Genomic DNA, 13,075 nt, shown 5'->3' with positions numbered 1-13,075 from the left:
AGTCAAAGCCGGGGAAGTGTCTCCTCCAGCTCTTGTTTCCCCTCCCAGCATCTTCCCCGGGAGGCTGCCTCTCCAGGCCCACCCTGTTCCCAGTCAGACCCCCGAGTAACCCGGAGTGGCCCTCCCTTCTCTTTGCGCTCCGGGGAAGTCCGCCCCTCCCCCTCCGGCCGGAGCTGCAGTGGGAGCGAGACTATAAAGGGGACCGTAGAAAGGGTTAGGGGATGGGATCTGGGAGCTCTAGAGCGAAGACGGAAAAAAATATATATATATTCAAGTGTGAGGATGAAATGACTCTCCTGATGTCAGGCTGTTCGAGGGTCGCCTGGTCACCTACCCTCTGCCACTTGCTTCAGGCGGTGACTTATCGTACTTCATAGAGTCCAATGGGTCTCTACCCTGTGAAGCCACTCAGTGTCACGACTTGTGTCACACGCCCTCACAGTGCCACAAGCTCCCTGTCACACACTCGGCGAGTCACACACCGTGTCACACGCAGTGTCTCACACTCCCAGTACTTGGTTTCTCGAGCTCAGCTCTGGCTCTCTGGCGCCATCTTGAGGTGCTTGAGCAGCTTGGGCACTCCCTCTCGCTCAGGTTTTGGTACCCAGGCTGCCAAGTGCCCCAATTCAGTAGGACCTCCTGCCTAGTGCCGCTTTATAAGCCAAAGCCCCATGTTCCAGGTCAGACAAATGAGCAAGGCCTGTAGCAAGGCCTGCTGTTGTGTGTGGATAAGGTGCTTATACGAGAAGACTGTCTGGAGGTCTCTGCCATCGCCGTGGGCCCTTCCCCCCTCCCCATTTCCGTCCCTCCCTCATTTTTCCATCTCTACCTTTCTTCTGTCTAGTGTTTCTTTCTTTTGCTTTCTCCCCTTCCTAGCCTCTGGGCCTCTTTATGTGGAACATTCTTCAAGTGAGATCTGTAGCTAACTGAAGGAGCAATGGAGAACTGCCAGGGATCTCTCAGAGCACCCCGGACCTCCACTCTTCTCCCTTTCTGATCTGGGCCCTCTGCTCACTCTCAGGCCCAGGAAGCCAACTGCCCAACTGGGGTGCTCAACAGGAGATGCAGAAAGCTGGTGGGAAGAGAGTCTGTCCTTTAAGTGGCTTCTCTCTGTCCGTTGCAAAGCTCATCCTCACCCCATCATTGAGCACAGCACCAAGAAGCAAATCGTTGGGCCGGAGAGAAGAAATCTTCCACAGAGGAGCTGCCCCGGCCTCCCTGCCCCCAGCATGTGCCTGCTGCCCACTGCAGCAAACCCTCCCCAGGCTGCTTGCTGGGAGCCATTCAAAGGCTCCTCTGTTCTCCTCCTTTGCTCAGGGCTGAGCAGGATCAGCAGCCGCAGAGCTGGGCAGGAAATGCTAATCTCCCAGATGTTCCCCTCCATCCTCCCTGCTCCACCACCATCAACCCAAAATCCTGCACCAAGTGGCTGGAATAGAATTGGGCCAAGGCTGCAATCGTAGGGTGGGTTTATTATTCTTCCCTGCTTCGGGTCCCTTCCTACTCCAGCTGCAAGACTGTTTTTGTGGGGGACCTGAGTTGGGACAATGTAGGTATGCGATTGGGGCTTGTTCCCCCTGTCTACCCACCCAGGGAACGCAAGCAAGATTGCTGAGACTTCGAGGAGGCTGGTTGGGGAGTAGAGGGGGGAGCATTGAAGAGGAGAAGCCGGGCTCTTGGCCCTGTACCAAACTGGGAGGAGGACCAGTTGGCAAGTGAAGTGTTGGGGGAGGCTCCTCAAACTGACAGTGACTGAGAGTCCATCTGGGACCATGTCCAGAGAGTGAAGCCTGGGTGATGCTAGGTATGGCCGGAATGCTTGTTGACATGTGTTTACCTGGGGTGGGCTGTCGCTAAAAGGACTGGGATACAGTGGAACCTGAGACTAATAGAAAGGCTGTTGCCTCCGTTTGCTGTGATGCTGGTGTGCCTAGGCTGTAGCCAAACAATCAGATGATCCAAGAAGCCGTGGGGATTTGATGTGTGTATACGTGTGTGCACATTGAAAGAGGGCGGTAACTGAAGAGCCATTGGTCTGGTAGCTGTAGGTGTGAGGCTGGCTATAGCTGAGCTGCAGTGTGTTAATTTGATGTAGTTACGGCTGTAGCTGAATCTACTGTGTAGGTCTTAGGAGATAAAAAAGCTGTTGCTAGGAGCCTGTACCTAAGAAGCAGGCTGTTACCTGAGATAAGAGCAGAGCTGCTGTTGTATATAAGGCTGTAGCTAGCATGCTATTGGTCCTGAAGCTATAGCTGTGATGACAGCATACTGAGGATTGGCTATAGCTAAGATGCTATTGCCCAGGATTGTGGCTGGGCTGTTCTTGTGTGCAAGGCTCTCACTGGGAAGCTGTTACGCCTGCAGCTAAAGCTCCAAAGCTCGGCTGTAGCTAGGATGCCATTTCTTGGTAATATAGCTGGACCACAGTTGTGTGGGGGCTGTAGCTAAGACTCCGTTGTCTAGGAGATGAGAAGCTGTTCCCTGAGATGCTGTTCTGGGAGGGAGCATGCTACTGCTCAGGATGGTCCTCCAGTGGCTCTTGCTGGGTCTGTGGTAGTCTGGGTGGGGGAGGGCAGGTGAGTCCTGTCTAGAGGGTGGGAGATGCCAGGACCCTAAGGTTGGGCTGAAGCTGCTGCTCTGGGGAGGCCTCAGCAGCTGTTCTGCTTTGGAGCTCAGAAGCCTGTTTTCATTACTGTTTTAACTCTTTTTTTAACCTTGTTTTTCTCTCGGCTGCACTTTCGCTCACTCATTAATTTTGGTATTTTTCTCACGGTGCCTCAGTCCCTGTCACGGCTGTCATGGCAACAGGAGGCAGTGTGCATAGTGCCAAAATATCTGATCAAAAAATAACCAAAATAAGCAAACACCAGGATGGTTATAGTGGGGGCTACAGCCAAAGAAGAGTTGATGGATAAGATCCTGGAAAGCCTAGGTTCCCAGGGGAGCCCTTTCACTCCCCCTGTTCTCTAAGGAAGGTTTCTGAACCTTTTGATAACCTAGGAGCTTGCTTCCCAAGGGACCTTAGAGCATACTTTCCTAGGACTCTGATATTTTCAATAGTTCCTGATCTAGAAACAGATTTTTCTTGAGGTTAGAATGTTCCCTAGTCGAATGCATCTGCAGTCACCCACCCTCCCCTTAACCACTCCTCCCCTTGCCCTGTTTTAGGATTAGCCCCATTTGGTCATCTCCACTTTCCTCTTTTCATCGTTCAACGTCCTGATGGGACGGACTGATGAGAGAAAAATGCTGTCCTCCAGACTAGCCATCCACTCCCAGCTCCTCAGTGAAAGTGCCTGAGTAGATTAGGGTGCCATGAAAGAACCTGGCAGCCGGAGGTGTCCAGCCATTGCTAGCATTGCCTGCCTACGGGAGGCACCTGAATATCCCGGGATGCTCTCACTCTGCTCTTTCTTATTTCTTAGTTCCCTAGAGATGTCCTCTCAAACGGGCATGTTCTAAAAGAAAGAGAGCCTCCTGCAAGAGAGGAAGGACCAGAAGTCTCTGTATTACCTGCCTCCCTTCCTTTATCAGGCACTAATGTTCCCTCTGAGGAAGCTTGTCTAAATGTCTGGAGCACTGGGAGTTGGGGGAATGAGAAGGAACCCCTCAATCATTCAGTTGCATCTCTGTTCCTGTGCCCCCTCCTCCTGGAGAAAGCCTCCCTCCCGACACATCTGCACCCCCTCGGGAATGCTTAGAACTTGTCTCCCGATCTTCACTTTCAATTTCTTCTCTCCCCTCCCTTCAAGAGCAGTAGTGGCCTTGGCCTCCTGGCAGAGCCTTCCTAGCCCGTTTCCATAGAAACCTGGTAGGTTGTGCAGTGCAGAAGTGGGAGGGGAGACCGGGGGAAAGAGGGACCAAACCTCAAGGGCGGCCCCAGATGAAGGAACGTGGGCACCGAGAGGAGATGGGGCTCTGCTTCATCCAGAGTCAGACACTGATTTTAGGAGGGGAGATACGAGGTCGAAAACGCCTGCTGGATTCTGCTTGCACACAGTTCGCCCTGCTGCCGCCTGCGAAGGGGCCGAACTGCGTTCTTCCGGCACAACATCAGGGAATTCCCCCCTTCACCTCTTTAAGATCCTTGTTTACCAGAAACTGCCTGACTGGGAATGACTTTCTTCCCAGGGCCCATTAGTCCCCACGACTGGGACCATAGGACACCTTCTCTCCCCCACCAGCTCCTCTCCCTCCCTTGTCCAGAGACTCCGGAATCAGAAGGCTGGGCAGCCCCGAGGGACCCGGTGGCCTCTGCTGACCCCATGGCGTGCAGCTCTCAAAGGCCCCATTCATGTCTAGGGGCTGAAGGCACCATTGTCGCCCCCCGCGGGAGGGGCATGAAGCATGGGGACTGAGGAGGGTCTCGACTCAGAAGGAAGGAATGCGTCTGGAGAGGTTGCCTGCACTCCGCACCGCCCCCCCCCCGGAGGGGGAAGGGTAGCTCCAGTCTCAAGGTCCCCACCAGATCTCAGTCGGGACCCTTTCGTGACCCTAAGTTAGGTCCCCATTAGTTCCCAGCAGCCTTCGCGCATCCCTTGAGGGTGGGGACTGCTGTGGTGTCAGAGAAGGGGCGGGCGGAGTCTGGCCCCACCTCTCTGCGCTCGGGGAAACCAGTGCAGTCGGGAGCTGTCCAGCACTTCAGGTTTGATAGGCTGCTAATTCTCCTAGGTGCCATTTAGAGGAGGGCACCCAGAGCCAGCCCTGGTAGCTCAGGAGGTCTTCTTCGCCTAAGCTAAGACTTCAGACTACCTAGGTGGGCTTGGATGCTTTGGGTGTGGGCATCCCTCGGTGCTCAGAATTGACCTGGGAAGCAACATGCCCCTTACTCTAGCTGAGCAGAATTGAAGAATTAAGTGGTAGCAGACTGCTCCCCTGAACCGTTTCTCACACCTGAGCAAGAGAAAAAGAACCCTCGGAGCTCAGCCTTGCCTCCCCTCCCCCATCTCTCTGCCTGTGCCTGCCTTCCTCCCTCCCCTCCTCTTTCCATTCCTGCTGGGTTGGGGGCTGCTGAATTATCATTTCTCAGTTCTGCTAATGTGCTCCCCGCTGCGGGGAGGGATCATAATTCTGGGAGATGATTAAGTTTCAAATTGTTTTTCTTTCTGTTGTTGAAGATGAAGCTTTAATATGGTCCCTCCTCAGTGGGGGAAGGCACCCCATCTCTCCTCTTAATTCTTTTTTCAGGACCATGGCTTTTGAGGTCCTCTCTAGACTTTTGAATGTTTAAGGTAGTAAAAGAAGCAAGAAGCACAGACTGACGCTTGACTCAAAGGGGACTTGATGAGAAGTCTAATGAGCAAGAATCCAGCTCACCTCTGCCACTCACTGCCCATGTGATTAAGTAACTTAACTTATCTGAGCCTCAGTTTCTTCATCTATAAAATGGGCTTGTGGAGTTTCGGTGAAGATTTGAAATGTTCGGCAGAACGTTTGGCTTTATGGTAAAGCTCCATGAATGTTGATAGTGTACCCCACTCCTTGTTCTTTGGTTCAGGAAATGTTTATAGACTGCCTTCTACTTTCCAGGCACTATGCAACAGACATGACGGGACCTACCTGTCCCATTGTATCCTGTCTAGCCACCTCATGATTCCCATTCCAGCTTTCCTTCTCTCTTTCTCTTATTGTCACCTGGATTCTCTCTGTGTGTCTCTGTCTCTCTGTGTCTCTGTCTCTCCCTCTGAGACAGGCTTTCTCTGTGTAGCTCTGGCTGTTCTGGAACTTGCTATGCAAACCAGACTGGCCTCCAACTTAGACATCCACCTGCCTCTGCCACCTGCCTCCGTTGGGTTTAATTCACCTTTCACCGGGATTCGAATCCTCTTAACATGCATGCTACTTTTGTCTTCTCCATCATTCCTCATGTCACTGAGGCCATCAGAGTAAAAAAAGAAGGGGGGGAGGGGTTGGATTTTCAAAGGAAGAGAGAAAATTGTTAAGTCATGATTTGTGCATGTGTGTGTGTATGGTACTATCCATTCAATAGTGAGTGTATAGCAGACTTCTAAATGGTAACATCTGAACTGTAAGTTTATTTGTCTGCAGCTCTCCTATAGAAGTCACAAAGCTCTGAAATGTGTATGTTTCTTTGGCTGCCTGTCTATTCTCTCTGTCCCTGCCTCTATCTTCTAAACATAAGCTGTTCTTATATTAATCGTTCTTACTGAGATATAACTGAAATTAAAATGCTGATACTTACTTATTGAGTAAGGTTTTTTTTTTTTCCTAGACATGGTCTCTCTGTCCTGGAACTTGCTCTGTAGACCAATGTGACCTTGAACTCAGAACTCAGGGTTCTGACTGCCTCTGCCTTCCAAGTGTTGGTATTAAAAGCTTGTGCCATCATGTCCAACTTAAAATTTCTAAAAAAAAGAATATTCTATCCTCTCTCTTTCTCTGTCTCTTTGTCTCTCTGTCTCTGTGTGTGTGCACGACTGTGTGTGTGTGTGTGCACAAGTGTATGTGTGTGTGTGTGTGTGTGTGTGTGTGTGTGCATGCACCACAGTGTTCGTGTGGTTAGTCAGAGGACAACTTGGGATAACAAGTTGTTTCCTTCCACCATGTAGGTTCTGAAACTTGAACTCAGATCATCATATTTGGCAGCAGGCACCTTTACCCACCAAAGCCATTTGCTGGCCCAGACTGCACATATTTAGTACATATAATCTGAGGAATTCAGATGTCTTTTTTTCCTCAGAAAGAGAAAGCTTACCCTGCATTAGCAGAAGAAGTTGGTTTATAACAGCAGCTTCTGGTTTTGTGGGCCACAGTTTGTTTGTGTTAAGGACAATTTCACTGAGCCCTAGGAACAGTGTATATTTAAATTATTTAAATTTAATTTTTATTAAACAGGTTTCCCTGTTTCTTTGGGTCTTCATTTCCATGTGAAGGCTCTTATGTCAGATAAAACACTAAATAACTATATATAGTTTTCTTCTGTCATTCTGTCTTTGTTATTGCAATCTGGACCATAGACCTAAGCCATGAATTTTAAAAGTGTTTTTTGCTTAACACTGGCTTCTGTTCATTTTGTTTCATTTTGTTTCACTTTATAACTATGTGAGGGCTCAGCTCAGCCCAGGAAACAGAAACCAGTCTAGGTATTTTAAACTGGAAGAGTTAATTTAGGGAATTAGTGATTCCAAAATAATTGAAAGTTCTTGTGGATAGAGTCCCAGAAGCTGCACTAGACGAGCTAGTGTTTGTCAAGACTGGCAAAGTAAGAAATCAAAAGGCCACGATGGTGGAACTATTGATTTAAAAAAAACACTTTGCCAAAAATTTACTTTCCAGGAATTAGGAAGCAGATATTCACAAGCTGGAATGGCTCTTACAAGAGAATGCCCCATCTCTAGGGTTCTACTTATCAGTGAAGAGCCAGGGAGATGGCTCAGTGGTAAGAGCATTTGGATGATCTCAGTTTGATTTTCAGACAGTGAGACAAGAGAACAGACTCTTGCAAGTTGTCCTCTGACCTGCACACGTGCACACACAATAAATAAATGACACATATTGAAAACAGAAAGACTCCTTCCTTCTTTCTGCCATCTGATGACTTAAGTACACCAATGTTAAGGGGGTCCAAGGAATACAGACCAGATCTCAAGGTTTCTCATTAGAAGAAAGCAAGAACAGAGCACAGTGGCACAAGCCTGTGATCCCAGCTACTTGGAAGGCTTAAGCAGGAGGACTGTGAGGTCTACGTTTGCCTGTGTGAGGTCCAGGCCAGTCTCAAATAAAAAGCAGAAAGAATCTGGGGACCTATTTCAATGTTATCATATTGGCTTAAGGCCCTAGGTTTAGCTGGTGTGGTGGCACACAACTTTCATCTCAGCACTCGGGAAGCAGAGGCAGGTGGATCTCTGTGAGTTTGAGTCCAACCTGGTCTACAAAGTGAGTCCAGGACAGCCAGGGCTATTATGCAGAGAAACCCTGTCTTAAAAGAAAAGAACAGACCCTAGGCTTCATCTCCAGCACATACAGACAGGCACACACACACACACACACACCCCAGGGAAGGCAGAAGGAGCTAAGCCACCTGCCATTGGACTATGGAAGTTCTGTGACTAAGCAGGTAGTGTTAGTATAGGGACAGGATGAAAGGGGAAAGAAAGTATTGTCTCCAACCAAATTTCAGCAACACAAATCTAGGATCAAACTGGCCACAAGTTATAACTGGGAGATCTTTAAGGAGATCAGGCTCTGAGAATCCCTAGGAAAGCAAAGCTAAACCCTGCGCACTGGGAAGAGAAAGAAACAGACAAGACTGGGGCCTTAAAGTCAAAGGTATGCTGATCTCACTCCCTGCAAGGAGCTAGCTGTACATTACAATCCAGGGCCTTGAGGACAGTCCCAGCGAACAGTGGCAGCTTCTCTCTTTCACTGTCTGTTTTGGGGCCATGTTGCTCTGCGCATTCCACCTGTCACCTACCTTAAGACCATCGTTCTGAAACGAGGCCCAGGATTCCCTTGAGAGGGTTAGAAGGAAATGACTTAAAGTGTTTGTAAGGACTCATCTTTCAAGCAGGAGGGCCAGGAGTCTAGGAATGTTTTGCTGGAAAACACCAAGGAGCTAATGCCTCCCCGCTGTTGGTATCTGCTTCCTCCTGATATAACAGATGTTTGGGCATCATCTTGCCTGTTCTCTGAGTCCAACAGTCAGGAGACAGGTCCTGGGGGTTGTAAGAAAACAGTGGCATCTGCTGACATTCCAACAAATATGTCACAAGTCCATTAAACAACATTGGTGTGTGTCCTTTGAGTGACTATGAAAATGTAAGGACAAGGGGTGGCCCAGCTCCCTGGCTCCTAAAGAACTTAAGGCAGACAGCATATCCTAGGGTTAAAAGCCTGGTCTAGCCAGGCCCTGATGGTGTACCCTTTAATCCCAGGACTCAGGAGGCTGAGGCAGGATATCTGTGAGTGTGAGGTCAGCCTGGTCTATAGAGTGAATTCCAGGACAGCCAGGGATACACAGAGAAACCCTGGCTTGAAAAGTAAAACAAAAAGCCTGGCCTCACAGTTCTGCTGCAAGGGTTCTGCCATGTATTTTCTTTCTTTTTTTAGTGTTTTTTAAAATTTTTTAATGTGTTTGTTTGTTTCTTTTTTTTTTTTTTTTGAGACAGGGTTTCTCTGTGTAGCCTTGGTTGTCCTTGCTTGTCCAAACTGGGTGGTAGTGCTACATATCTTTAATCCTAGCACTTGAGAGGCAGGGGCAGGCTGATCTCTGTGAGTTCAACACCAGCCTGGTCTACAAAGTGAGTCCAGGACAGCCAAGGCTACACAGAGAAACCCTGTCTCAAAAACCAAAACAACAACAAAAAAACAAACAAACAAAAAAAAAAAACCAAAAAAAAAAAAACCAACAAAAAGTGTGTGCCACCACATGGCTTCTGTCATTTCTTAGTTGTGTGACCTTAGGCCAATTATTTCTTCTCTCTGGGCTTTTTCTTCCACCTATAAAGTGGAAATAATTGTGTACTTATCTCACAAGATGGTGAAGAGTATTGGCTGGATAATGATACATGATAGATACAAACCATCAGTGCCTGACGTGTCCTGAACTTTTGATAGATAGTGTCTGCCAGTATTGTTTGCAATGACTCACAGTATGTATGTTCTCTGGAACAAATATCTTTCCCATTAACAACTAGGAAACACCTGTAGAGTACGTCCCTCATATGAGGCTCACTCTGTACATGCCCAGTCACTTTCTGGATAAGTGGGGATCTAGGCCAGGTGATGATGCCTCTTGGAGCCTGTTTCCTCTCTGAATCGTCTTCCTTTCTCACCCCTAGCTCTGTCCCTTGTGGTCCCACTGGGCTTTTATCATGCCCTGTGACATCCTCATAAGTAAGGAAGGGAGGGGTGTGATTGCTATCTGAGATCTGAGATTAGTAGGGTTTAGAGTCAGTGTCTCTGAACTTACATGTCCCCCCCCCGTTCTCCTTTCTCCTTTCCCCAAACCCTCCAACTTCGTCTAAGTTTATTGAATATCTATTCTGTAGCAAGTATTGTGTTAGACAGGCCCTAGCCTATATTCAAGACACGTGAATAACAGCTACAACAAATAGAACCACACAAGCATTTATTTAATTGCATTTATAATAGCTTCATCCAGGGGGAAATGATAGGGGTAATGAGGGTGGATAATGGAACAACTTGCTCTCCCTGACTAGTGAGGTTCAAACAGGACCAGACCTGAAGAATAAATAAGAATCAGCCAGACATGTTGTAAGGGGGCGATTAATATTTACTGTTGGTTTAACTTCTGGTAATTCTGCTGTTAGTCCTAAACAGCTGTATAACCAAATCACCACACAAAGACTGGGCTTATTTAGTTTACCTAGAACACAATGCTGGGCAATATTTACTCCATCCTAAACCTCCAAGCCCTCATAGTTTCCTAACATTTAGATTTCCCACATTATACTCTCCACGTAGTTCTAAGATCTCTCCTCCAGCTCCTCTCTCCTAGCTCTCCTCTCCCCCCTTCTCCTCCCACTCATTTCCTGCCCTCTAGCTCCTCCCCTCTTTCCTGTCCTCTGGCTCCTCCCAGCTCAACATTGTGTCTAGTTGCTTTATTTTGGCCTGTTTACACAAGAGTTGAGACAAGATGCTTAGAATGAGTATCACAACGCAACATCCGGATTGAACCGGATTGAAGCCAGAGAGTGGTTGGGGGGAAAATCAGCATTTGAATGAACAAGGGTAAGGTGTATACATTTTTTTTTAAAGATTTATTTATTTCATGTATATGAGTGTTCAGTCTGCATTTACATCTGCCAGAAGAGGGAATCAGTTCACATTACAGATGGTTGTGAGCCACCATGTGGTTGCTGGGAATTGAACTCATGACCTTTGGAAGAGCAGACAGTGCTCTTAACTGCTGAGCCATCTCTCCAGCCCCAGGTGTATACATTTTAAAAGAACAGTATACCAACACAGACAAGAAGAAGGAGGTTCCCTGGGCAGAAGGGAGTTCCTGCCAAAGTGTTAGATGATAACTTTATGGTGTAGTGCCTTGACCAGAGGTACTTGATTTTCAACTGGGGACTCCCAAAGGAATAAATATTTAATGGTGGGGTGTGTGAAGGTATGTTACCTGCTGATAGAATCGGATTTCCAACACCAAACCCTGTAATTAGGAGGTCTATCTTTGAGAATGGTGTGTGTGTGTGTGTGTGTGTGTGTGTGTGAGAGAGAGAGAGAGAGAGAGAGAGAGAGAGAGAGAGAGAGTGGGCACATGGAATCATCTTTGCGACAATAAACATCAGTGCAGGTGTGCATGGGTATATGCAAAGCTACAGTTAATAAGTTGTGGCATCTGGACTAAGCAGCAGGAGCATACATTGAAATTCAGGAGTGCACCAGCTCCTGAATGGAGAAGGGGGACAGCTGCCCCTACACAGAAGCCTCCAGCAGTCAGGTTCCATGCCCTTGACAATATATATTTCAGGTCATCCACCCCTGCCAAGGACAGAGCACTATCTAGCCAGCACTTCTAGGCAAGCATTGGTGTTGAAGGTGGGGGAGGAAAGAAGGCTTTAAAATTTGTCATCTTTTGGAAAATCATTCTTTTAAAATGTTGACCATCCTTTACATTTTTGCCCTGGGCTTTTGGTGAATACAGTTTATTAGCACTCTAAAAAGCACACACACACATCGATGGGCGGGTGGTATGTGTTTCTGTGTAGATGAACAGGTGTTAGGGATGACAGTGTGAAGGGTGGTGGTGATAAGAGCCCCCATGAGCTGGTGGTCGGTACTGGTGTTCCTCTGCTCCTCCATCTCATCCAGGGCTCAGCCCTCCTGCTATGCCAGTCTCCGATGCTCTCATGAAAAATAGAGGTTGGAATGATCTGCCCATCGGGCCCAAGTCCCTTCATATTAGTGACAGACTGAAAATGTACTGACCGCAACTAGACAGACAAAAATAATATGCTCACATCCACCTCCATCCTATAAAGCAAGTGGAACCTGGGCCCATTGCAGTGAATGAGCTTCAATAATTCATCTGAGCTGCTGATGTGGTATTGACATAAAGCTAATTTAACACTGGAGAAGCCAGGGAAAGTAAGGAGCAATTACGCTTTCACCTGCGGCATGGTCTTTCAGCTAGCTCTGGTGCTGCGCCGGAAAGCCAACTCCCAAAATAGGAAAAGTGCTAGGGAGGTCACTGGCCTCCTTGTCTCCTCGAATACACTTGGCTTTCTGAAGATGTGTTCAGTTTTATCTTGCTCATAGTTGGTGTGTGCAAGTCCATGCATTCATATGTACATGTAGAGGCTAGAGGTTGACTCCAGATGTCATTCCCTATCTTGGGTGTTTTGAGACTGTATCTCTCACTGGCCTGGGGCTTGATGATTAGGCTAAACTGTCTGGCCAGTGAACCCCTGGGGAACCTACTCTCTCTGCCTTCCCAGCACCAGGATTATAGGCACATGTTACCAGGCCCAGATTGTTTAGGGTACATTTTGGAATCCAATTCAGGCCCCATGCTTGCAAAGCAAATGTGTTACTGATGAGTTATCTCCCATCTTCCCCTGACCTTTTTTTTTGAGACAGGATTGAATACAGCTTGTGCAGTTTTTATATGTGTGTGAATGTTGTGTCTGAGCATGTGTGTATGTGTGAACATGTTTGTAGGTACCTGTGCATGCAGGTGCATGTACACATATGTAGATCCCCAAAGTTGATGACAGGTGCCTTCCTTGATCCCTCTCCACTGCATTTATGAAGGCAGAGGCTCTAGGTGAACCCAGAGCTCACCAATCCCACCTAGCACACTTACCTAGCTTGTCCAGCGATCCTCTGTCTCGGCCTCCCAGGTGCTGGCATTACAAGAAGACTGCCGTGCCTACCCATCTTCACCTACGTTCTGGGGATCCAGAATCCTGCCCTCGTGTCTCCAGAGCAAGTGTTTTACTTCATTGAGCCATCTTCTCAGCCTTATCTTTGAATTCTTGCGCCTCCGGCCTCTCCCTCCCAGGTGCTGGGATTGCAGGCATGGACCATCACACCTGGCATGTTGACAGCATTCTTGAACGAAGATTGACCACCTCCCTCTCTG

General features: G+C 48.1%; 1 long non-coding RNA gene across 1 annotated transcript; it reads left to right on the top strand.

The window, feature by feature from the left end:
• Nucleotides 1-4,605: 4,605 nt before the first annotated feature.
• Nucleotides 4,606-6,476, top strand: LOC132652134 (uncharacterized). Its single transcript, XR_009589618.1, has 3 exons — nucleotides 4,606-4,645; nucleotides 5,188-5,444; nucleotides 6,233-6,476. It is a non-coding gene; the product is annotated as an uncharacterized LOC132652134 (long non-coding RNA).
• Nucleotides 6,477-13,075: the final 6,599 nt, after the last annotated feature.

Source organism: Meriones unguiculatus, chromosome 2 (genome assembly GCF_030254825.1).
Source record: "Meriones unguiculatus strain TT.TT164.6M chromosome 2, Bangor_MerUng_6.1, whole genome shotgun sequence".
Taxonomy (NCBI): domain Eukaryota; kingdom Metazoa; phylum Chordata; class Mammalia; order Rodentia; family Muridae; genus Meriones; species Meriones unguiculatus.
The sequence above is the reverse complement of the archived record's forward strand: the minus strand, read 5'-3'. Positions and strand labels throughout refer to the sequence as shown.